We start from the raw sequence: 24,112 nt of genomic DNA, 5'->3' as shown, positions 1-24,112 counted from the left end.
TCTATCATCTATCTATCTATCTATCTATCTATCTATCTATCTATCTATCTATCTATCTATCTATCTATCTATCTATCTATCTATCTATCATCTATCTATCTATCTATCTATCTATCTATCTATCTATCTATCTATCTATCTATCTATCTATCTATCTATCTATCTATCTATCTATCTATCTATCTATCATCTATCTATCTATCTATCTATCTATCTATCTATCTATCTATCTATCTATCTATCTAACATTTCTGTGCATTCAAAACCCGTCCTGAATAAAAATCAGGATGTTTTACTTGCTGAACCTCTGGGGAAAGTTGTTCAGGAATCATCTGATCAGAATTTGTCAATCGGCATGGATATAATATAGAAAAAAAATTATCTGAAATTTGATGAGATTATGTCTGGTGTTGGTTTCATTTGGATCAAACCTTCATTATGTGATGTTTAAATTACAAAATAATATAATATCTGACAATAAAACATTAAAACAGAAAAAAAACCATGAGAAAAAACACAATAAATCAATAGAAAATGCAATCAAACAGTAAAAAGAAGAATAAACCACAGAAAAGACATTGAAATATATCAAAAGGCCCTAAAACATGACGACACACAACAAACCTTTGAAAAGACAATACAATGTTAGAAAAGACAACAAAAATAAAAAAGACTGCAAAAAATCAACAAAAAAAATGTAAAAAAAATAGGGCAATACAAAAAAAGACAATAAAATATAACAAACACAATAAATCATGAGAAAAAGATATTAAACAAAATTATACCATCCAAAAAAGACAATAAAATGTAAAAACAAAAAACAAGAAAGACAACAAATGATAAAAAGCGACAATAAAAGAAAAACAGATAATATAAAAACATAAAATAATAAGACAATAAAAAGGAAAGAGTTATTAGAATGAAAACGACAATATAATGTAAAAAAGAAAAAAGACAGTATAATGTAAAATAAAGACTATAAAATACAAAAGAAAATAAATAAAAAATACAAAAATTTAAAAAAGACAAAAACACTTGAAAAGATAACATCTATAAAACCAATTAAATATTAGAGATGACAATAAAACAAAAAATACAATAAAATTTAACAAACCAATCAATAAATAATCAGGAAAAGATATTAAACTAAAATTATGACAACATAATAAAATAAAATAAAAATAAAATAATAAAAATGCAATGAAACAAAAAAGACAATAAAATGTAACAAGCATGATAAAATGTTAGAAACAGACAATTAACATTTAAAAACATATTAACATTAGAAAAGACAAACATTTGAAAGAAGATATTAAACATGAGATAATCATTTTAAAAAGACAATAAATAAAGCAAAAAAGATATTGAAATGTAAACACACAAAAATACTATAAAAGACAACAAAACATTACAAATAAGGCAAGCAAGATTAGACAAGACAAACATTTGAAATAGACAATAAAAATTCAAAATGACAATAAAACATTTAGAAAGCAATAAAACATTTGAAAAGACAATTAAACATATCAATGATTGCGTTAAAGTGTGTAATTTGTGACATTGTGACTCTAAATAAAACCATTTAAACTGAGCTGTTCCTCTGTTGATCTTAACTTGTCTGACGCTGCCGTTTCCAGCTCTAATCTGGATTTGTCATCGTGGAAAGTTTGCATCGTAATCCGGTGTTGCTTTGAAAAAAAAACGGTGCAAAAATAAGACGGATTACGTGAACCTGGAGAGCAGAACATGAGATTTCCTGATGAGGGTCATTAAACCCAACGCTGGGTGTGAAATGTTGGAGGAATCTTTGTTTAAATCAGCAGTTTTACAGCTTAAAGTTGCTTTTTGTGATGTGATTTTTGATATTTTGCATTGAACTGACAGTCCAGAAGTGCTGAATCATTACTGTGCAGCCTACCCAGAGTTTCTCAGGTGTTTTCTTTGTGCACTGACAGGGGAGTTTAATCTGATCTGATCTGACAATGCTGCTTTTAAGTGGCTCAAATGTTAAAAGCGACTGACAGTCAGTGACACGAGTGGTTTTAACTGCAGGACTCAGTGTTTCCATGAACCGAGGAGCTTCCTGAACAGCACCAGCAGCTTTTCAGCTGCAAAAACCTCACAGAGAGTGAAATAAAAACACGTCTGTGGAATTAAAAACCTTGGACAGTGACAAAATGTGCTGCTTTTCAATAGCAGGATGGACATTTGAAGTAAAAAATGGTTCAGAGAAACTTTTCACAGCGACTTCTTTCTGTCGCCGAGACCTTTGACCATTTCACAATAAAAATAAATCAAAATTTGAGCCCCAAATGTAAGTTCTGTGAAATATTTTGAATGAATTTGCAGAATCTAATTTCATTTTTGAATTTTCTCAAGAAATAAAACTTCTACAGACATGAAATTAGATGAAGACACAGACAAAATAGTTTCCAACAGATCAAAATGGACTGTCATAGAGGTCATAATTTCAATTATTTGCCTTTGAAAATGGAAAAAGTTGAACTTTTTTTCAGTGAGGTTGGTTTTGGGGTCTCAAAATTGATTCAAAATTGTCCAAAATGGCAATAATTTATCATTATTAGTTCTTGAAAATGGACAAAAGTGCAAACGAGGCTGGTATTGTGGCCTCAGAAAGTTGCTTTAAGTGGATATATGGATGTGATCTATATTTCCTCCTAAAATACAGTCTTTGGTCGACATTCCATCAACTTTACGGCCTCTAAAAACAGGAGAATCTATTCTGTGACGAGACAAGGTTCCAGTTTTTTGGTATCTGAGTTGAGGCTACATTTAAATGACTTAAACTGCGTCTAGAATGACTCAAGATTTGACCAAAATGACTTGAAATCTGTCCGAAAAAGTCCAAAATGACTTAAAAAAACGTCTGAAATTATTCAAGATTACTCTAGATTGACAAAAATGGGAAAAAAAGTGTAAAATGTTCAAACAAGGGTGGCACTGGGACCCTAGAAAGTTCCTGTAAGTTGATATACATATAGATGTTTCCATATTTTCTACTAAAAATGCAATCTTTGGTCGACATTTCACCAACATTTGAAGTCTCTAACATCAGTAGAATTTCGTTTGACAAAACAAGGTTCCAGTCTGTTTCAATTTTTCATGTCAAAATGCCAACATGAGTCTAGTTGCATAGTTTTTATGTCATTTTGGACTCAATTTGAATCATTCTGACCAAATTTTAATCCATCTTGGACAATTTTAAAAGAAATTTTGATTGATTTTGCACAAGTTTGAAGTCATTTTCAGACAAATTTGTACCATGTTGGACAAATTTTGTTTTACTTTTGACAGCTTCTAATTATTTAGGACAATTTGAGCCATTTTGAGTCATTTTTGACAAACTTTGAGTCATTTTAAACAATTTTCAAGGTGTTAAGGACACTTTTTGAATAATTTTTGACAAATCTCAAGCTATTTTGCACAATTTGTGCCATTTCAGTTTTCTTTTGAGCAATTCTAGACAAATTCTGAGTCACTTTCATCAGTAAGTTTAGACAAATTTCAAATGATTTTGGGCAATTTCAGTCGTTTTGGTTTTCTTTTGAGCAATTCTAGACAAATTCTGAGTCACTTTTGACAAATTTTGAGTCATTTTCAACAAATTATGAGTCAGTTTTCACACCCTCCTTGTGAATTCTATTTCTGGAGACACTGAACCCTTGAAAAAGGGAGAAAATACAGAAACCCTCAGTTCTGAAAACAGATGAAATCCTCAAAGTAGTTCACAGAAGTCAAGTTGGGTCCTGAATGACAAAGAAAGTGAACAAAATGTGAGGCAGTGCTACAACAAATTCCATGAATTCTGAACCGATTTTGACCTTGTGACATTTGTTTGTTGCCGTTTTCCTCCGAGCTGGTCGTTAAACTCGTGACAGTTGGAGAGGATTGGCCGGCGGTGATGTAATCTACCTGATGAATGCATCCGGCTCCTCCTCCTCCTCCTCCTCTTCGTCCAGGCAGCCGGCCAGGCAGCATGAGCTCATACGTCCTTGGGAAAAAAAAGAAAAAGAAAGAGGGTGGGGGGCATCTTTCATTCTTAAGTAGGCTCTTGACAAATGAAATGGGACTGAGACACTTTTTTTTTCATAACACTTGAGTGAATAAGAGCTCTGCTGCAGAAAAAAAAAACACTGCAATTCCTTCACCAGCAGCAAAATATCAAACATACCTGATCTTTTTATGTACAATCAACTTCATGTAGGTCAAAATCACTGCCAGGTTGTATTAGATTACATCAATTTCTGCTTAAAAAAGGCAGCCGTCGCTTCCTTTTTTTGAGAAATAAAAAGCAAATAAACTGTCTTTTCATGCTCTGCTTGTTGAATCAGCGCAGCAGCTTGTTGACCTTGAATTTAAAATGTTTCTCCCCCTGAAAATGATTTGCTAGATTATACAAAAAGAGCCTCATTAGTGCAAAGCTGCAGCTTGTAATTCACCCAAAATGTGATGTTTGTGATGAGAATTTTAGAGCTAATATATCCAATCTGAATGCTGCATTTGAGGCACAATGTTTAGTCAAACGCTGCTCTCTGGTGGAGGAAAAGTTCAAATGCACCGAAGCACAAATGGATCAAACGTTCTTGCACATCCACAAAGCATTTTTCCTATATAGAGGAATATTTAGCTCAACAACAAAAAGGATTTTCTCAGCATTTAAAGGAAAATCACCAGCTCCAGAATGCTAAAAATCAAGTATAAAAGCATATTTTTTCTGCAAATTTTGTTAATTGAGATTTCATTTAGTTAAGCATAACAGACTTTTTTGTTCATCAAATGATCAGAAATAACAAGAAAATGCAGATTTATGTCAGCAAAGACAAAATGACTCACTACTTTGACTTTAAAAGCAGCTAAAATTAAGTTTGGATACAATCAAAGCAAGGCTAAAAATAGTTAAAACACATTTTTAAAAGAGTAAAAGCGTAGTTAAAACATAACTGATAAAAAAATCTGTTAAAACTCTTTAAAAACTTAAAGACAAAGCCCCAGTTAAAATGCATAAAAACAACAAATTTTGTTATTTGACATTTCATTTGCTCAAGTATAACATTTTTTTTGTCATAAAATGATCAGAAAAAAAAGAAAATGCAAATTTATGTCAAAAAAGGCAACATAGACTCTCCTTGAACAACCCCAATGACTGATACTATTTAGAAAACAGCTGAAATATCTATTTTTCTTTATTTATGTTGCAATAGATTACATTTTTAAGTCATTGTGATGAAATGCTGACACCTAGTGGACAAAGCAACACACTACAGTTATCAATAACTGCACTTAAATGCAAATCTGAGATGTTGTTTCTTTACTTTAGTCTTTGTATTTCTACTCCGTCACATCTCAGAGGTAAATATTGCACTTTTTAATTCCTCACATTAATCTGACAGCTGTGGTTACTTTATAAATCAAGATTTTTGCACAAAACACATCCGAGCATCTAATGAAATATCATGTTTTGTTACCAATTGGGAAGCAATTAGTCAAAGAAAATTAGCTATTTTGATAATTGGTCTTGATAATTGCACTTGTGACAACATTTCTCACAGTTTATTTTCCTTTTTTAGAGTTTATACAAACAATCAGTTGATTAATGGAGAAAATAATCAGCATATAAATCCACAATGAAAGCAGTCATTAGTTTCTTTAAGTTGCTCAAAATGGAGTTTACTTCAAGAAATGACAGTAAAATCCTGCTTTGACATTAATGCATGAGAATTAATAATCAAATTATATAATAGTTTTAAAATAAGAGAAGACATGTTGCTCCATCGAGTCCTTTCACTTTTAACATTTAAATATTTTTTTGTGAGAATATTTACATACTTTAAGTCAAGTAATATTTTCAGTGTAAATGCAGTACTTTTAGATGGTGGTACCAGTACTTTTACTTAAGTAACAGATGTAAATGCTTCATCCTTTGCTGATGTTCATCATTTAAATGAAATTTAAATTACAAAGGCCACACTATAGGTGTCAGTATCAAGGGAAAATGAATGTTGCGATATAACAATAACAGCAACAATTCACCATTAAGAAGGATAATCATCTTTAAACAAGTATTTATGATGTGCCTAATTAGTCTCTATTTCAATTAGGAAACAGTTTGCTGTTATAAATTATTTTAAACTTTGTTTAACTCTTCAAAGGTCATTGAGGACATATCATCATTTTCAATAATGATGGTGCAAATTAAAACAGGCAATGGTCTGTCAAACTGTCAATTAAAAACAGTCAAACACAGACCAGTCACACACACTTAAACTGCTTAAACAATTATTATTAAAAAAAAAAAACGTTCAAAGCAAATAACACAGTTAATGCTATCAGAAACTGTTAAATCTGTTAATGACATTTAAACACAGCTGAAAAAAATACAGTTAAAACACTTAAACCACAATAAGAACACATGTTAAAACAGTTAAAATGTAATTTGAATACAATTAAAGCTAAACTAAAAACAGTTAAAAACAATAAAGACATATTTTAGAAACAGTAACACTTAAAACATCCAAAAACACAATTAAAGTAGCTTAAACACAGTTAAGGCAGAACGCATTTAAAAAAAAACAGTTTAATACAAAATGGGTATTGTAACTTAAAAATGTAAAAACATCGTCAAAACAAGATGGAGAAACGACTAAAACTGTTAAAACTAGTTTAAAACTGTTAAAATACAGATGATAGTTGAAAACAGTTAAAAAACAAGTAGAAAATAACTATTATATCAGTTACAAACTGTGAAAGCACAGATGAAACACAATTAAAGGCAATGTAAACACAGTTAAAGGTGTTAAAATCAGTGAAATCACAGCCAAGTTAAAACAGCTAAAACATCTTTGAAACATACGTTAAACAGTTAAAATTCAATTTATTTGTAATTAAAGCACAGACTAAAACTGTTCAACATAGCTTAGAAACAGCAAAAACAGCTCAAACCTCAGTTAAAGCACATAAAAAACAACTGCAACAGTAAAAACACAGTTAAAACAGAACACAGTTTAAAAAAATATTAAAAACAAACAGGCATAGTCACTTGAAATTTTAAAATAAATTTAAACAAGATAAAGAAAAACACAGAACATGATTTAAAACAGTTCAAAAATAAATAAAAAACAATTAAATCAGTTATAAACTGTTAAAGCATGGATAAAACAAATAAAACACAGGTGAAAACAATTAAATTGAGTAAAAAAACATTAAAACTGCTAAAAACTACTACTAATAATAATAATTTCTGGACTTAATCAGTATTATAACATTAGATATGACAGATTTATTCTCCTTTTCCACTGCGTTTACATCAGGTTGTGTTGTTGAAGTGAATGAATTCACTGCGTTAATTGTCTGACCAATCAGCAGCCAGTATTCTGTCACGTCTTCTACAGGTGCTCTCGCCTGATTAGCACCAGGTGCGTTTAATTGAACCGAAAATTTGAGCTAAATTAAATAAATGCGGATTCAGTGCAGCTTGGGGCGATTAACTGATGGAGAAGAAGCAGTTTAAAAACACGGAGGTGAAGAAGTTCGGTGAGTTTATCTATTTGAGCGTAATTTCCGTTTAACTGTTAGCTTGTTCGCTTTTAGCTTCTTTTCCGTTGACTTGAATGGCAGCTATGCTAACGTTTATCTAGCTCTCATGCGAAGCTAGCATCAAGCTAACATCAAGCTAACATGCATTTCACCTTTAAGTATTTAAATCTTTATTTCTGCAAGTTTTCGTCGTCAGACTGCAGTGAAGGAGACGGGAAAGTATTAATACATTTTTTAAAGTACACTATTTTAAGTTTTACAACGAGTTTTACCAGAAAAACGTAATAAAATTAATAAAAAGCAGAAATTTCCCTTAAAAAAATCCAAATACTGAAAATATTGTACTGCGTTTTTGATATTATGCAAACAGACTTAACTTATTACGGTATTAAGAAATGTAAAAACAGACTGGCACCTCAGTCTTGCATTTAACTTATTACCAGCCCCTGTACGTGGGTCGCCCGTTTAACCCGTTGCTATACAGGCCTCTTGGATGAGAGATGAAACGTTTTCGACTCACACGAGGTTAGTCCAGTTGCCATAACTTATGCTTGCTTGAGACTTATCATGACCTGGATGACTGAGAACATCCACAGATCTATACAGGCTCCTTAACGCAGCATTTTCACATTATAAAGTAATTGGTCAATTTGGAACTGATTTAACCACTTTTCATCCTTTCCAAGGGTTTTTTTTATCGACTTAGAATGAATTTTTTTTTTGTGTTTTGTGTGTAAATATGACTCTACAAAGAAATTTAAGTAAGTTCAGTGGCCAAATATATGTAGTTGAGTGACAAATGGGTCTTGAACGTACTACCTTCCACTTGGTAGTCCCTCTTCTTATCCCCTGAGCTACTTGCTCTTATCTTCAAAGATACAAACACTGCATAGATTTTCAGTACTTTTGGATAACCTAAAGGAGGTTTATAGCCCACTATAGATTTATACGCCTGGTTACAGCAAGATATCCTGAAACTGGAACATCCAATCTGACTTAATTCAGCCATAGGTGTGTTAACATTAAACCAGGTAGCTCTTCATTACAAACTTAAAGACATAATACAAGAAAAAAATATTCACTTGGCTGAATAATTTGTTCACATTTTGGCTTTTACTAAATATTTATATTGTAATTTTGGCAGATTATGCTGTTTTATTTAATTTCTACTCGTGTCAGTATTGTAAGGTAACTTGACTGGTAAAGTAGAAGCTAATTTAACCACTTTTTCTATTCCTGAGGTGTATTTTTCAGTGGTTTAGTAGGAATATCTCATGATGTATAAAGTGGGTGATGATACATGAAGGAAACTGACTGAGCTGTTCATGTCAAAGCTGATCTCTCCATCCGTCTTCTTTTACAGCTGGTTTGTGCTGAACTCTGATGTGTTGCGGCTTCGCTCCGGCGAACAGAACATTTTTTTAACTTTCACACAAGGACCCTGAACAGGTAAAACCCACAGTTATTGTATTTCTTGCTAGATGTAATAGGAAAAAATAAATGTCAAGATGAGTTACTGTTATTTATTTACTCTCTGAACTCCAAGCAATTTTTGGACGTGCTTTTCTTTACTTCTGTCACATTTTTACTCATTGTTGGCTCATTTTTCACTGCAATATAAAGACCTGCACCTCATTGGAAAGAGCACAACCATGACTAGAAGTAGCGTGAACTCAGAAACGTCTTCGCAGTGTAACACAGTTAATAATGACAAGAATCATAAAAATGAAAAACAAAAGTGGAATTTCTGTGATTAATTATTGTACAAAAATTTTAAAGAACAACATAATCAACATTTTTCAGGTTCAGATGGTTTAACTAACAGATGCTGAGCTAACGTGACATCCAGTAGAAAAATAGTATTAACGCTGCAAATTTGCATGACAACTGTAAATAGAAAGGTTAAGTCTTAGACTAAGACCTTTTTACATAAGACGAGATCTTCACCTGAACTTAGGGAATGAGCTGATTTTCTTTTCACAACATACAACGTATTAATTGGCCTCCAAATTGCAATCTGAATTAAGACCAAAGACAAACCAATTAAAATGCTGATCTTCTTTCGATATCACAGCATCACAAGTTTTTATACAAATCATAAAATCCTGCTTTCAGACTGTTAACAAGCAAATATAGAATGTATTTTTATTTTCTAGACTTTACTCAACAGCAGCGCAGTTTTCAAACTACAGGAGAAGTTGCATACAATGTGTTTTTTTTATTTCTTTTAATTTTGACATGTCATTGTGGTCGGATGTAATCTGATTAACCTACAAGCAAAGAGCTGAGCTGCTGCAGCAAAGATTGAATTTTTTTTTTACAGTGAAATCTTTGGGTCGAGCTCAGGATCAATTTAGCATCATGAAAGCTTTGAATTCAGTTTAATTTTCTGCAGATATTATTTAATCTGGACAATTTTCTTCCAGTATTATCAATCATGCATCTAAAATTCAGCAATATTTAGTGGCAGAGGAATAACTGAAAGGAATCTTATCTGAATACTGCATAATAATAATAGTAATAATAAATTTTATTTGTAATGCACTTTTCATTTAGGCAAAATCTCAAAGTGCATATATTATAAATAAGGTAACAGATAGTCGACTTAGCAGCGAAGATAGTGTTTAATAGATTCAGAATAAATTTTATTGCCAAGTAGGTTTTTACACATGAGGAATTTGACTTAAAAATAAAAAGAAACAAGTAGAATATTTTTTTAAAGCTGAAAAGATATTTTATTTGGCTCAGGTTTCTGTTTTACTCTACAACAGGAAATCCAGGGTTTTCTGAAACACAAATTTAACATGCATTGCTTTTTATTTGGGTACAGGTGTGCCTATTTGTGGTTTCTAGGGGCACTTCACAGAACTTGCTTCCACTTGAATTTAATTTAGAATTTTGCTTAATTGAAATTATCAAAAGTTACTGAAAGCACATGATTAAGAGAAGTAGAAATAAAAACATTTTGGCTTCTGCTGAGTGGAATCTGGCTGTTTTAGATTTTAATTTTAGTCATTTGACATTGAAATTAATGGAATTTAGAAAATACAGCTGCTGTTTGTCTTAGCAAAAACATAGCCGTTGTTACGTTGGACCCACAAAACAACTTTTATGCAGTTTTACCTAATTTCAACTGAATAAATCTTTTTTTTCCTACTCTCTGTGACACTAAGCAAGGCCTCATCCTCCTCATATACCTGCACACACCCCACCTGGACTGAATTCCTATATTATGTATGATTTCTGCCACCTTCTGTTCACTGTAATGCAGCTGATGCAGTTTTTGTTTTAAGCGGGGGAAGCTCAGACTAAGTGACATGTAGGATTTGAGCGCCACATTATACATGTAATAACAGTTTAAGGATACAATCCATCACTGCTGTCCTCTGTCACATCAGCCGGTGGAGGAATAAAAAAAGTTGATCCGTCTGCCTGGGTCATCGTTTTTCAGCGTATTAGATGACAAATAATTGGTCATTCATCAATAACAATAGATGAAAGCTGAAATGATTTATTGCCTTTATAAGAAAAATTGGTCCAGCCCTGCGATGATGATGATGATGATGATGATGATGATGGAGCTCTGTGGTCGATCATGCAGAGAGAATAGAGGAGGGAGGTGGATTAAAAACACAAAAAAATATCAAGAGAGAGGGAGGAAAAAGGAGAAGGGAAGATAAATGTAAAGAAGGAGGACAATAAAGGTCTATTAAGTGAGAACAAAAGAGGATGAAAAAGATAAAAAGGTAAAAAAGAAAGGGAGACAGATGCAAAGAAAAAAATGATTGATTTGGCTAGAAATGTGACATTTTTCTTGTTTTTTTTTAAATATAGAGGAGTATTAAGTGAGAACAAAAGAGAATGTAAAAGATGAAAGGGAAGATTTGGGCAAAAAGAAAGGAGAGAAATGAGAAAAGCAAAGAAAATACAATAAATGTGTTTCAGGGGTACTGACTGCACAATATTGGAAAAAACTGACATTGCAATATTTAAAAATACAGAAATTTGACTCTACATGCTTTAGATATTGTACTATTTACATTTTCAATTGGTTTCTTGCCTCCTCTGTTGTGTGAATTTTTGTTGCTTGACTGTTGGTTGCAGCTGAGTTACTAGTGGCTGCACAGTTTTGCTGTAGAGTGCAGGATTTTTGTGTTTTTACAGGATCTTACTGGAGTGTACTGTTATTTTCAAAATATGACATGCAGAATAGTGATTTTGATGAATTATTAAATTTTTTAACATAGATGTGCCTAAAAATGTAACCTTTTTTTCCGTTTTTGCCTCTGATAAATGATGTGATTTTGGGGATTTTTGTAGAGACAAACATACTTTTAAAACCTGATGGCAGGTTTTGGGGTTCAGAGCATTAAAATGTGAGTAAACTTTTCGTGCAGAAATATTCCAAGCTAAATTCTGTCCTTAAAACAGCCCAAGATACGCTTTTTACTGTCGCTGTTTTCCATATTTACTGTGGACTCAGAGAAAAATAACTTGAATGGACAACAGTTTGGTCATCAGTTATGTTTTCTTTGATTTTTCTCGCCTCTACACTATATTTCCACGTCATGATTCTTGTTTTCCTGCTTGTCTCGACAAAAGCCCAACTTCTACAGTTGCCGAACCCCTCTGTAAAGCTTATTTAGTTGCGTCTGTTCCTGCATTGACCACCTATCCAGTCATGATGGATCGCTGCGACCGGATAATCCTGCACAGTTGCAAGATGTGAACTAACTGCAATCCCTTTATTGATCGGCTTGGTGGTATCAGATCACGGCCTGATTACCACCTTCTGCTGCCAGAACTGTTTCTCCAGGACGCTTGTGGATAAAGTTTGGGGTTAAAACAGGTATACAGCAACAACAACAAGTATAAAGTTAACAGCCGCTGGATGAATGAATTCTGCTCGTGGTGGTTTAAGTTTGTGACCTCCTGATGGTTCAATTTCAAATTTGTTTTCTGCATTGTTTTCCAAAACTAAGCAGCGTTCAACATCATAAATGCAGAATTGTAAAATTGGAACTCACGTTAAAAATGAAACGTGGGACAGAAACAGGAATAATTTAGCAAGATGAGACTTTAAAGAACAGAAAGTATGTTGTGAAGAAAGTTGATAAAACATTGGAAAATCCTATTTATTTTGGAATAAATTTGTAGAAATTAAACGAGTGTTTTCATCCACAGGATTTGGGCTGCTGGTGGACACGTGATGGAGTTTTTGCAGCATGGTGATCAACTTTGGGAGTTACATGTAAGTACAATGATGTATTTGTTTTGTTAACAGCAGATAGTTTTGCGATTTTTGTTGCCAAGAAAGCAAACGTTTGGTTGGAAATGCATGTTCCTTCCTTCGCTTGTGTCATATTCCTTATTTGTGTTTTTGTTGTGCTAACATTCAAATTGTTTCCTGTGGATTTTCATAAGTAGCCTATAGTGGTTAATTTTACAAGAGAAATCATTTCTGATGATCGTTATTAAAAATAGGTCATTCTGTGTTTTAAAAATTACACATATTGACTGAAATCACACAGTTTACAGTTCTGTAGGCAACCCAGACAATCTGTATCATCTTGACTGATTATTATTATTATTATTTCAGTTTTCGTTGTGGTTTTATATGGCACATGTTCATAAAAAAGGCATAAAAATGTCAAAAAAGTGGTAAATAATGAGGTGTAAAGTGAAGCTAAAGTGCATTGTACATTTTGTAAAAGTTGCAGGTGAGTGTGTTTGAATATGTTTTGATTAAAATGGTTGCGACTGTCTATTGCAAAACTAAAATTCACAGTGAGAAGTTGCAGAAAATGTTCGGAAATAATGAATATGATTGGTCAAAATTCTTGCTTTTCAGAAGTAGAAAGCAAAAATGTGTGCCTTACTTTTTACCTTGTTGTTTTAATCTGACTTTCTTGTAAACTATGAATATTAGAATGGTGTCTGTAAAATTTTAGCCCAACATATCAAGCATTTTTATTGACCCACTTTTAGAAGTTTTTTTTTTTTTTTGCACATTTTAATTTGAGTCAGTTTGAACAACAATATCTCAGAAAAAATTAAAGATCAAAACCTGAAATTTTGAGTGATTTCTCATCATGTCATTGATTTAGAATCTCTAATGTTGGACAAGTAGATCAAATAATCTCTGATTATGGCTGAGTTAAATATGAAAAAATAAAAATGAAACCATCATGAGAAGTCCCATCCTTAAGGTCTCATGAACAAAAAAATCTAATGATGTAAAAGTCAGTTAATGATATTTTCTGAACCAAATGTATGTTGCAATACTTCAAACATGTAGAATACTTTTAATATGAAATACTTGCTCAAAAAAAATGAAAACTGTATATATTTGTTGTACTTTAATAACTGATGGAGCAGGTTTGTGGGGTTGTACCACAAAAAAAAATAAAAATATTGGGAGATAGTTTTAAAAGTGGTTCTCCACGTATGTGTAAGAAAATCTACATATTATGGTTGTCACTATTTAACGTGTTATTTTTTTGTTAACATGCTCAAACATAGGACTTTTTATGACAGCTTCGCTTTGGTCATATTTCAACTCACCTGTAATTAGAGATTATTTGATTTATTTGTCCAGTTTTGTAGATTCTGAATAAATGACATGATGAGAAGTAACAGTGAAAATTTCAAGATTTTGTCTTTAATATTTCCTGAAATATTGTTGTTCAAACAGTCTAATTTTTTTTTTTGAGACTGGGAAAAATAGCATTTTCCACAAATTCAGATCAGTTTTAGATTTTTTTTCCCCCAGGACTTTATGCAAATCCTACATTATTCAAAGCTGCTACTTCTTTCTAAAAGTGCACGAAACGCATATTTTTGTAAATTTCTCAAAGCACCTCATAATATATAGAGCAAAAGCTTTTTCTAGTCACCAGAGTGTCGTCCGAATCAATAGATCTGGTTATAGTTAGAGGCCATTTATGTCATAATCTTGGTAGGAAATGCAACTTGCTTGGTTGCTCTCTTGGTGCATTCTGGGAAAACTGACAGACACAAGAAGCTCTGAGGTTGTCGGTTGTTGGATGTCGATGGTCCAGTTCTGTGCAGGAGTCATGGAGGATTGTTTTCTAGCTGTAGAAAGAAAAAGAGGTTCTGCTTTCCGTTCTTGAATTGGTTTGTATCTGCTGTGTTTAGTAGTTTTCACAGTATCATCCTCTTTTCCAAATCTTTTTTCATCATGTTCTGCTATTGTCTGAAAATAGCGTTATCCTTGTTTAAAATTTTGCAATGTTCATACAGGTTCTTTGAAAACAACATTAAATTCTGTAATTTTCAATGCAGTGGAGAACTTATGGGTGACTCAGTTTTTAGACTTTTTTGCCCTCTTTTTGGCATTTTATCATTGAATAATGAGCCAACAGTGAGAAAAAATGTGAAGCTTCTACACATTGTTTCCTGGGCACCTTTTGATCCTTTCTTCCTCTATTTGTCAGTATGACCTGAATTGATGAATTGGACCATTTGCTGCCTTTTCGCCCCCTTTCCTTGCTTCCTTTCCTTGCCTCCTGTGCCCTCAGTGTCACTCGGACTTCCTCTCAGATCACGGCCTCCGTCTCTTCTGCTTCTCTGACTTGTGTAATTCTGTTCACTCTCCCCTTCCTGAGTAATTGAAGTAATTTCCCACCTTGGCTATGATGAATGTGTCCCGCGCTCCCGCCGTGCCCTTCTACTTTAGTCGGCCTAATTAAAGAAAACATTCCATGATTGCCTATTTTTCCTCGAGCGTGACAACCTATTATTCTCCCCAGCACCTGATTAGAGAGTTATTATGCTTAGATTTAGATTGATTTAACCAGGCAGCCTAATAAAAGACTACTTGGGTTTTGATTTAAAGTGGGCGAATTGCAGGTTTTGGAGCCAGTCTTGGTGTGTAATTGTTATTACTGCTTCATGATATGGTGGGCAGGGGAGTTCTGAAAATTGAATTAGAAAATTAGAAGGTCACTCCGTGTACAACAGGTGACATTTTGGGACATTTGTGCCACGATGGAGCTGTCAGGAGGAGGGAGGTTCAGGCACAGATTTGTCCGGAGTGATAAATCACATCCATCACAGCCTGCAGGATCTGACATATTTCTATCAAAGCAAGATTAATCTCTCCATCAGCTGCACGGCTCATAATCATCGGCGAGAATTGGATGCAAAATGGGCAAATTGACCGGTGTTTGTGTTGTTGTGCTCTGCCCCGGGTTTGATGGGAGCCAAATGGGAGGATACAGACTCATAATCCAGCTGCTGGAGTCGCAGTTCTTCGCCTTTAATTGTGGTGAATGATTGCTTGGTCGAGTGGATAAAAGTTGGACCAGAGGAACTGAAACCTTCCAGTAAAAGGGTCAAAGTTTCTCCACAATGACAGAAAAGGCGTCAGACAGTAACTCAGATTAATTAAGATTAATATTAAGTGTTACGTTTAAGACCTTTGCTCTCCTAATATTGATGTTACTTTAGTCTGGAACAGAGCAGGAGCATTGGATTTTATTTTACAGATTGATCAGTTAGTTGTCTGGCATTAAATAAGTCACCAAGTCATTTTCCTTAACTTCAGAACCTTAAAAGGCATGTCATTTATAAAGACAATCACCACAGTTGCTCAATTTTTAGAGCAAGAAACTGATGTGGGACTTTTGGTTTCATCGGTAAAATCACTTTAGTCTATTTATTTATTTTATTCTACTTTGAAAATTCTGCAAAAACAAACTATCTGTAGTAACTAGATTCTGTAAAAGATAAAAAATTCTGCTTGCCTTAATACAACAGGGAAGCCCGTAGTGACTGCACTGTAACTAACGGTCACATGACAAAAATTCAGCAATTTATTGGCTGATCTGCAGGCAGTGTTTACACGGAGCAGAGAGGTGATGGTGTTTTTTTTACTCTGAAAAAATCAAAACTACACATTTAGGCAGAAATAATTTTCTTAACCTTCGGAACACCAAAATCATGAGAGGCTTGTCAATTATTATTGAATTTAATTATATTTTCTTTATTTATGACGGTAAACAGAATTTATTAGAATTGTGGACAAAACAGGACTTTTTTCTAAGCTTTTTGTAACCAATATGGTATTACTTGCTGCATAAATTTGCCAAATATAGAGGTGAAATTCATTTTTTTACATCATCTGCTGCCTTTCTTGATGACAGACCACTGGTGCTGTGAGAATACGTATCTGTTTGTTCTGAAGATCATTGTTTAGCAGTTCAAGGACTACCCGTTCTGTGTCTATCTATCATTGTGAAGACACCGTGTGAGTAAATATTTGCGAAGGTTTGATGGTTACCTGCTGCAGCTAACATCTGTTTTGGCTGAGTGACGGCCAACACTCGCTCTGTGGCCTCGCTCACATCTAGTTAGCATAACTGCACTTACTGACGCGGCCAAGCGGCGTTTTGATAAATGACGCGATTAGAGGTAAAATGAACTATTTGACTCGCACAGAGGCTTTACGCTGGCTGTCAGAGGGCCGAGTCAAGTTCATCTTTCATGTGTGAAACCCGGCGGTGTCAGACAGAGCGGAGTGTGAGCTGCCTTTGACACGTATTCACTGTTATTGGCAGTCACTTCTTCACTGTCACTGTGAGTAACGGCTACATGCTGCAGCGCTGCTTGTAGCTGCACGCATGGGCTGATGTATGAATAGAGCTGATGCAGAGATACTGGAGGTGAATGAAGGGACGTTTTAAATGGATTATGTTTGAATTTGATGAATAGTGTGGAAATTGTGCAGTCAGACAAATTCAAGAGATACTTTTTCAAAAAATTGACAACAGGCAGAAAACCTTGACTGAAATATAAAGAAGTCAATTTTGGCATTAGCTCTTCAACCTCATGACCTTCAAGCAGTTTCTGGGTGTTTTTTTTTTTTTATTTACACTTGTGTCATTTTTCCTCACTGTGGGCTATTTTTTGACAGCAGTATCAAGCCCTGCACCTTTATGGAAACAGAACAATCATGACTAGAAGTAGAGAGAACTTAGAAATGTCTTCTGTGCAAATTGTCAACATTATAAAGCCATAAATCTTTAAAAAACAAAAGTAGAATTTCTTCCATTACTTATTTTGCAACAATGAAAAAAACCCAAAAATCTGGGAATCAACATGAAGAAAAAAAGTGTCTCTACATATTATAATTTTTAAAAAAAAAAAAAAAAAAAAATTTTTTAATTAATTCCCATACTTGTTTCCTCTATGCTTTGTATGATCACAATCCTGCAGTTCAGCTAAAAGGTCCCTGATTTTTCATCATGTGGCTGGTGGTTACATCCGAGCCATTAATAGCTTCACGGTTGCATCAAGGAGCGCAGAATTTTTAGTTTTTTACGGAATCTGGTTAATACACACTGTATATTTTTAACTGATTTTTAAATGAGACTTGTAGAAGAAAGTGATTTTTATAAAATGCCATTATTCTAAACTTTTGGTACATTTTTCAAACAAAACTCAAAACCACTCTTGATAAATTAGTAATCATTTTTGTTTATACATTTCCTGGCTCTGATAAATGTTGTAATTTTTATTTTTTAAGAACAGAAACTAAAAAACTTTGAAACCGACTTTGAGGTTTTGGTCCAACTTACACCTTTATCAGGACTGCAAAAACACAAAGAGACATTTGATTTTCAACTTTCTTTCTGCAGAAAAATTTATCAAATGTCAGCTTAAAATCATCAATCATCAATCTGACATCAAACAGTAGCAAAAAACTATCCTACACATGTATAAACAAGCTGGAATGTACCCATCAATTGCAAATGCAGTTAATATTACACATGAAATCTTAAAATTAATGTCATTATTATGCATTTTATAGAGGAAATGACTTCAAAAATGTACAGAAATATATGTTACAGCAACATGACTAGTGAAGATAGCAGTGTCATGGCGTCTCTCTCTAATAATCTGGACTTTTTGTAGGTGTTTTGGACAATCCTGCATGCTGAAAAAAGCCAAAGAATGACATAAATTGCATGATAGGTTCATAAAATCTACATAAAGTGAAAAGGCCTCACTTTAAAGTCCTTAAAACCCTATTAATCTTATCATTTATGCTACTTATTTGCAGATAAAGAAATAAAAAAGTGCATTACCTGTTTGCAAAATCAACTTAGTATTTGCTTGTTGTAGTTTAAGTTTGTGTATTTCTACACTTCTTCCTGTTTGGCTTCTTTCTTTTTTTGAATTTTCTGTTGTTGTACTTCCAAAATGTGCAGAAACATACATTCAAAAAAGGCGACTAGTGAAGATAAGAGCTGAGACAATTGTGTTACAGCTTCATGGTGTCTCTTACTAATATTCTGGATATTTTATAGATGTTTCTAAAAAAAGAAATGACAGTAGATATCTCCTGACAACGCACAAAGTGCAGGAATACATATAGAAAAAAGGAAATAAGGGAAGGAGTTTAAGAGGTTTGATGTCAAGAGAGGAAAAAAGCATGAAGGCAGAGAAGACAAAGAGGCCTGAAGAGCCGGGAGAGAAGGATAAGAACAAATTAAAATGGTTACGCAGAGTAAAGAAATGAAAGTCGTCAACATGGGAGTGAAACGGCAGAAAGAGGAATCATACGATGTTTATTAAGTCTTGGATAAATGAGACGTTGCAGCAGCTGGCCGGACGATAAAGCCTAAACATTAAAAATAAAGAGATGATTTCTTTAAAGGATTAATAGCACTCTGAAGTCACTGATGATCACTCACTGAAGACTTCATTATTCCAATTAATGGGCCCCTCCGCTACTTGACCCGACCGTCAGAATTAGTGGCAGGGAACCTTTAAGTCAGATGGATGAACTGCCACAGCCTCGCCGGCTAATTGGCAGCCACAATCAAGAGCGAATATGTATCAGGAGAAGAAGAAGAGGCCTAATATATTAGCAGAACGAGGAGGAGAAGGAGAAAAATGAGGCTGTAAGCGGCATGGCAGCACCAACTGTCTGGATGTCAGTGGTGGAAAAATGGTGATGGGGAGGAGAGACGCAGCGAAAAATGATGAAGACGTCAAACAGAGGAATGTTTTCCAGGAGTTGATCAGAGTTTTGAGTTCGTCTCGGCACTGCAGAGAGCATCATTCTGTTCAAGTTCTCATGCAATTTGTGTCATTTTGTGTAATTTCCATACATATGACTTCAGTCTTTGGCGCTTTTGTGACGTTTAAGTTGCTTTTCCTTTGCAAAATTGATCAAACTAATCTGTAAAAACAAACCTGCAAAGTCTTAAAGTTTAAATTTGTAATCATAAAGCAGAGAATTAAATAAGAATAAGACGGAATAACGTCAGATAAACTGCATCGAGTTGCACAGTAAGCAGTGATCGTGACTTTACCAAATCCTGTGACGTTTTTGTGTCAGTTTCAATTTTATGTCATACAGCGTAGTCCAAAAGACCTACAAAATGTCTGTAATGTTAGAAATAGACAAACTAGAACTACAACAACCAAATCCTTTGTCAATTTTAGTATTTGTTGCAGTTTTTATGTCATTTTTTGGTCATTTTTCAACATGTGGGATACTCGAAAAGACCTATAAAATGCTCAGAATGTTAGAAATAGACAAAACTAAACTACAGCAGACAAATCATATCAATTTTCTTATTAATGCAGTTTTTTGGTCATTTTTTTTTTGATATTTTTCTGCATATCCATGCATACTTCTGCACATACTTGAAAATGCCAATAAAATGTCCAGAATGTTAGAAATGGACAAGCTTCAACTGCAAAAACCAAACAACCTCTGCTGATTTTAATTTTTATTGCCGCTTTTATGACATTTTTTGTAATTTCTTGGCATGCAGAATAGTCAAACAGATCTGTAAAATGTCCAGAATAATAGAAGTATACAAACCGAAACTGCAACAACCAAATACTGAGTCGGTTATTGCAAACAGGTAATGCACTTTTTATGTCCTTATCTGCAAATAAGTTGGTGAAATGATAAGAGTCATAGATTTTCAGGACTTTCGAGTGAGTCTATTACCTCAGATACTTTTTCAAGTTGAATAATGCAGTTTTATGTCATCTTTTTTGGCTTTTTTCAGCATGCAGGATTGTCTAAAACACGTACAAAACTTCCAGAATGTTAGAAAGAGAAATCATGACACTGTTATCTTCACTCGTTGTGTTTCTTGAATGTATATTTATGCACATTTTTGATGCACAGCTTTAGAAATAGTTAATAATCAATTAAAAAAAGAGAGGCGGAAACCTGTCTGTGTTGTTTTTATGCTTTGGTTTCTGAATGCATGAAATTAAGCCTAAAAAAACGGTCAAAATATGTTAGTTAATAAACTTTACTGCAGTGCTAGAGCAGCTGTAGATTCATATTTAGTGTTGAAACACAAGCAGTGAGTTCTCATCTAATTCTATGTGAGAAATGCGACAATTTAGCAGTTTTAGATGTAGACAAACTTGAAATACAACAACAAAACTAATCTGAACCAGATTCAACTGACAAAATACATAAAAAAAATTTTTTTTTGGCATATTTCAGTGCTGTTTCTCATATATAAACATCTTTTTACATATACAAACGCAAGCAAATTAAGCAAAACGCCAGTTTCATGACAATATAGTGAATAGAGGTCTGTGTAGTATCTGAATTTCTACATATGGAAGAATCTGTACAATATCAATAGTGTTTATGTATATTTCTTGTTTATTTTTATTTGTATTTATATATATATATGCAGATACTTTCTACATGTTTGCATCTATAAACATATTTTTGCACATATAAACACAATAAAAATAAGGAAAATATAAATTTCATGTATATATTTAAATGAAAGCTCAGCTCCAGACAGTCAATTCCAGATTTATTCTTCTAAAATCATCATTTTGTAACACTGAAATATGCCTTATTGCAGTCTGAATAAACGTTTTGCTACCTGATTAGACATGTGTGCAGATACTAAGCCTCCAAACATCGGATGCACGGTTCGTTTCTGGAGCAAAGCTCACATTTACTCCGTAACACATGAAGTGGAGTGTAGGTGTCGAGCTGATACTAGCAGTGTAGGCGGTGCGTTCAGGGGCCTTCAGGTGAGTCGAGCTGCGTGCAAAACACCGTCTTATTCCGCTCTAAAGCAAACACATCCACCAGCAGCTTCTTTTTTTTTCTCTTCGAGAGTAAGAAAAGAGATTAAAAAATGGCCGCCGCATGCTCATGCATCAGGCAAGTCGGGCATAAAATAGTTGGTCTGGATGGGTGATCATGAACTGGGAAGTTTACCGGAGCTAAATGGATGCCCACTTTTCTATCTATCCGCCTCCCACCTCGCGTTACAGCCGTAATTTATGGTAATAATGTCCTTTAAAACGGCGGCGGAGGGGAAAAGAAGCAGATGAGAGATGGTTTACGTCGCACATATGATTGTAGGAAACCGGAGCGCCACCGGAGGTGATTCGTCTGAGGTTTCTCAGTGAATTTAGCCGCCATTAGACGCTTTGATGAAGTAGATTTAAATGCTCACAGGCCTGTTTGCTCTCCTATACCATGCTGTTACTGCTCCAGCTGTTTGTATGTAGATAGGTGCACCACATTATGTGCAGTTTTTGGATAATTTCAGGGCCTCCGATGTGCATAATTTTGCTTTCCCCTTTAATATGTACTATTTTTTGTACAGTTTTCTGCACAGATTACTCACTCTACCTGCTATTAATGAGTTTGTGTAACCGACCACGATGTTCAAAGGACACCGATGATGATTCATGTTTCACCGGGACTCTAGTAGAAGCTGTTGGATGGTAAAATATGTAGGTTTGTCTGTTTGCGAGCAGCCCACGCGATGCACAACGGTCACTGCAGTGTGTCCAAGCTCTCCTCTCTCTGTATATATATATAAATGTTCTCACTGTTTTGAGATTTGACGCTATTACAGATGCCAACTCGGAACAGAATTTATTCAGTGTAATGTCAGTTTCTAAAGTAGTTTTTCTTGTCTCCTCATCTTATTTTTCCAAAATTTTGTTCACAAATCAGACCAAACTGTGCAACACTGAACCATTTATACCATTTTTTAGAGCCCGTAACTATAAAGACCGAAGGAACCATCAGATTTCCAACTTTGTAGCAGCCTTTGAACAAAATCTCAGCTTAATATTGCAATATTTCATCAAATTACTAGATTCTCCACGTCTCATTTAAAAATTTACCAAATCTAAAATCTTTGCAGTCACCAAATTCTGTAAAAAACTAAATATTCTGCACTCATCTGTGCAGCTATGAAGCTATTACTGACACAGATGTGACCAACAGTCATGTGACAAAAATTACGAGATTTTTTGCTTGTTTACACTGAACATATAGAAGACAAATAAATAAATTTCGAATGTAAGTAGTAAAATATCTATAATATGTAGAGTCACAGTTTATTTTTGCAGTATTGATAACCCCTTGTGGGCACTGGGAAAAATGTTGACATGTTGATTTCAGGTTTGTAAAATTTTCATAAAATGAATAATCCAAGGAATCCAACTGTCGTTTACTCATTTTGAACTATTTCTCTGATTCTGTAAACTGTATTTTTCTGCACTGAAGACATTTCTGAGTTCTCTCTCCTCCGTCATAATTTTGCTGTTTTCATAGAGGTGCAGGACTTTACGTTGCAGTGAAAAACGAGCCCACAGTGAGGAAAAATGCGACGAAAAACATCCAAAAACAACACATTGGAACCTGCGCATTACGAATATTTTGTACATTTAGAAAATATCAATTAGCAACATCAATTTCTTCTGTGTATTTATGAATAAATGAGATTGAATCTGTGAATTATCAATATTTTTAGATCATTATTTCTACTTATGGAAGAATCTTTGCATTTTTTGAAGTATAGATATATATGTATATAGATATTTCTGCATCCAGAGGAATCTGTGCAATGTCTCAATTTCTACATGTAAAAGAATCTGTATAATATCAAAAGTACTTATGTACATTTCTTTGTGGTGTCCCCGTAATGCTGCACATTCCCATGCAGAAAAGGCACATTGCATTGATTATTTTGGACTGGAGAATAAAATAATAGGAATTTACAGTATAGTCTGTAACAGTTTGTGCACGTTTACCAGAATGACGTATCTTCAGGAGACTTTAATTTAGAGCTCAAATTGACACTGTGCACGTAAAGTGTAAAGCTCGACTCAAACCAAAAGCTCCGTGCAGCGTGATTTATGTCTGTATTTCCATGTTCAGGCTTGGCTCCTCCTGTAAAGGCCTCCACATTGCTTCTCTTTTCAGTTCTGGCCCCCGACAGAGCTGCTTAATTTCCATCCTGGCCATCGGTAGTTGGGGATGCCTCATTAGCCTCTAGCATGTAGATAAAGCGCCAAATTGACAAGTGCAAACTACGGGCTGCTTCTTCAGTTTGTGCAGAAACTGGAGGAGCAGCAGCAGGTGATGGATGGAGCTGCATCCTCTTGGATCCGAGCGTGGGTCCGGTTGTTCCTCGGCCGGTCCGACTTAAACAGAAGGCCGAAATGTGCTGTACCCATTTACCAGCGTGATTAATGAGCTTGTCAGAAACTCCAACACCGGTGCCTC

General features: G+C 34.2%; 1 long non-coding RNA gene across 1 annotated transcript; it reads left to right on the top strand.

Moving 5' to 3' along the window:
- Window positions 1-7,480: 7,480 nt before the first annotated feature.
- On the top strand, window positions 7,481-23,313 carry LOC111563994 (uncharacterized). The gene is made up of 4 exons (XR_002745739.2): window positions 7,481-7,551; window positions 8,918-9,003; window positions 12,739-12,805; window positions 23,159-23,313. It is a non-coding gene; the product is annotated as an uncharacterized LOC111563994 (long non-coding RNA).
- Window positions 23,314-24,112: the final 799 nt, after the last annotated feature.

This window comes from Amphiprion ocellaris, chromosome 24, assembly GCF_022539595.1.
Source record: "Amphiprion ocellaris isolate individual 3 ecotype Okinawa chromosome 24, ASM2253959v1, whole genome shotgun sequence".
NCBI classification, from domain to species: Eukaryota; Metazoa; Chordata; class Actinopteri; family Pomacentridae; genus Amphiprion; species Amphiprion ocellaris.
This window is presented reverse-complemented; position numbering and strand designations above follow the sequence as displayed.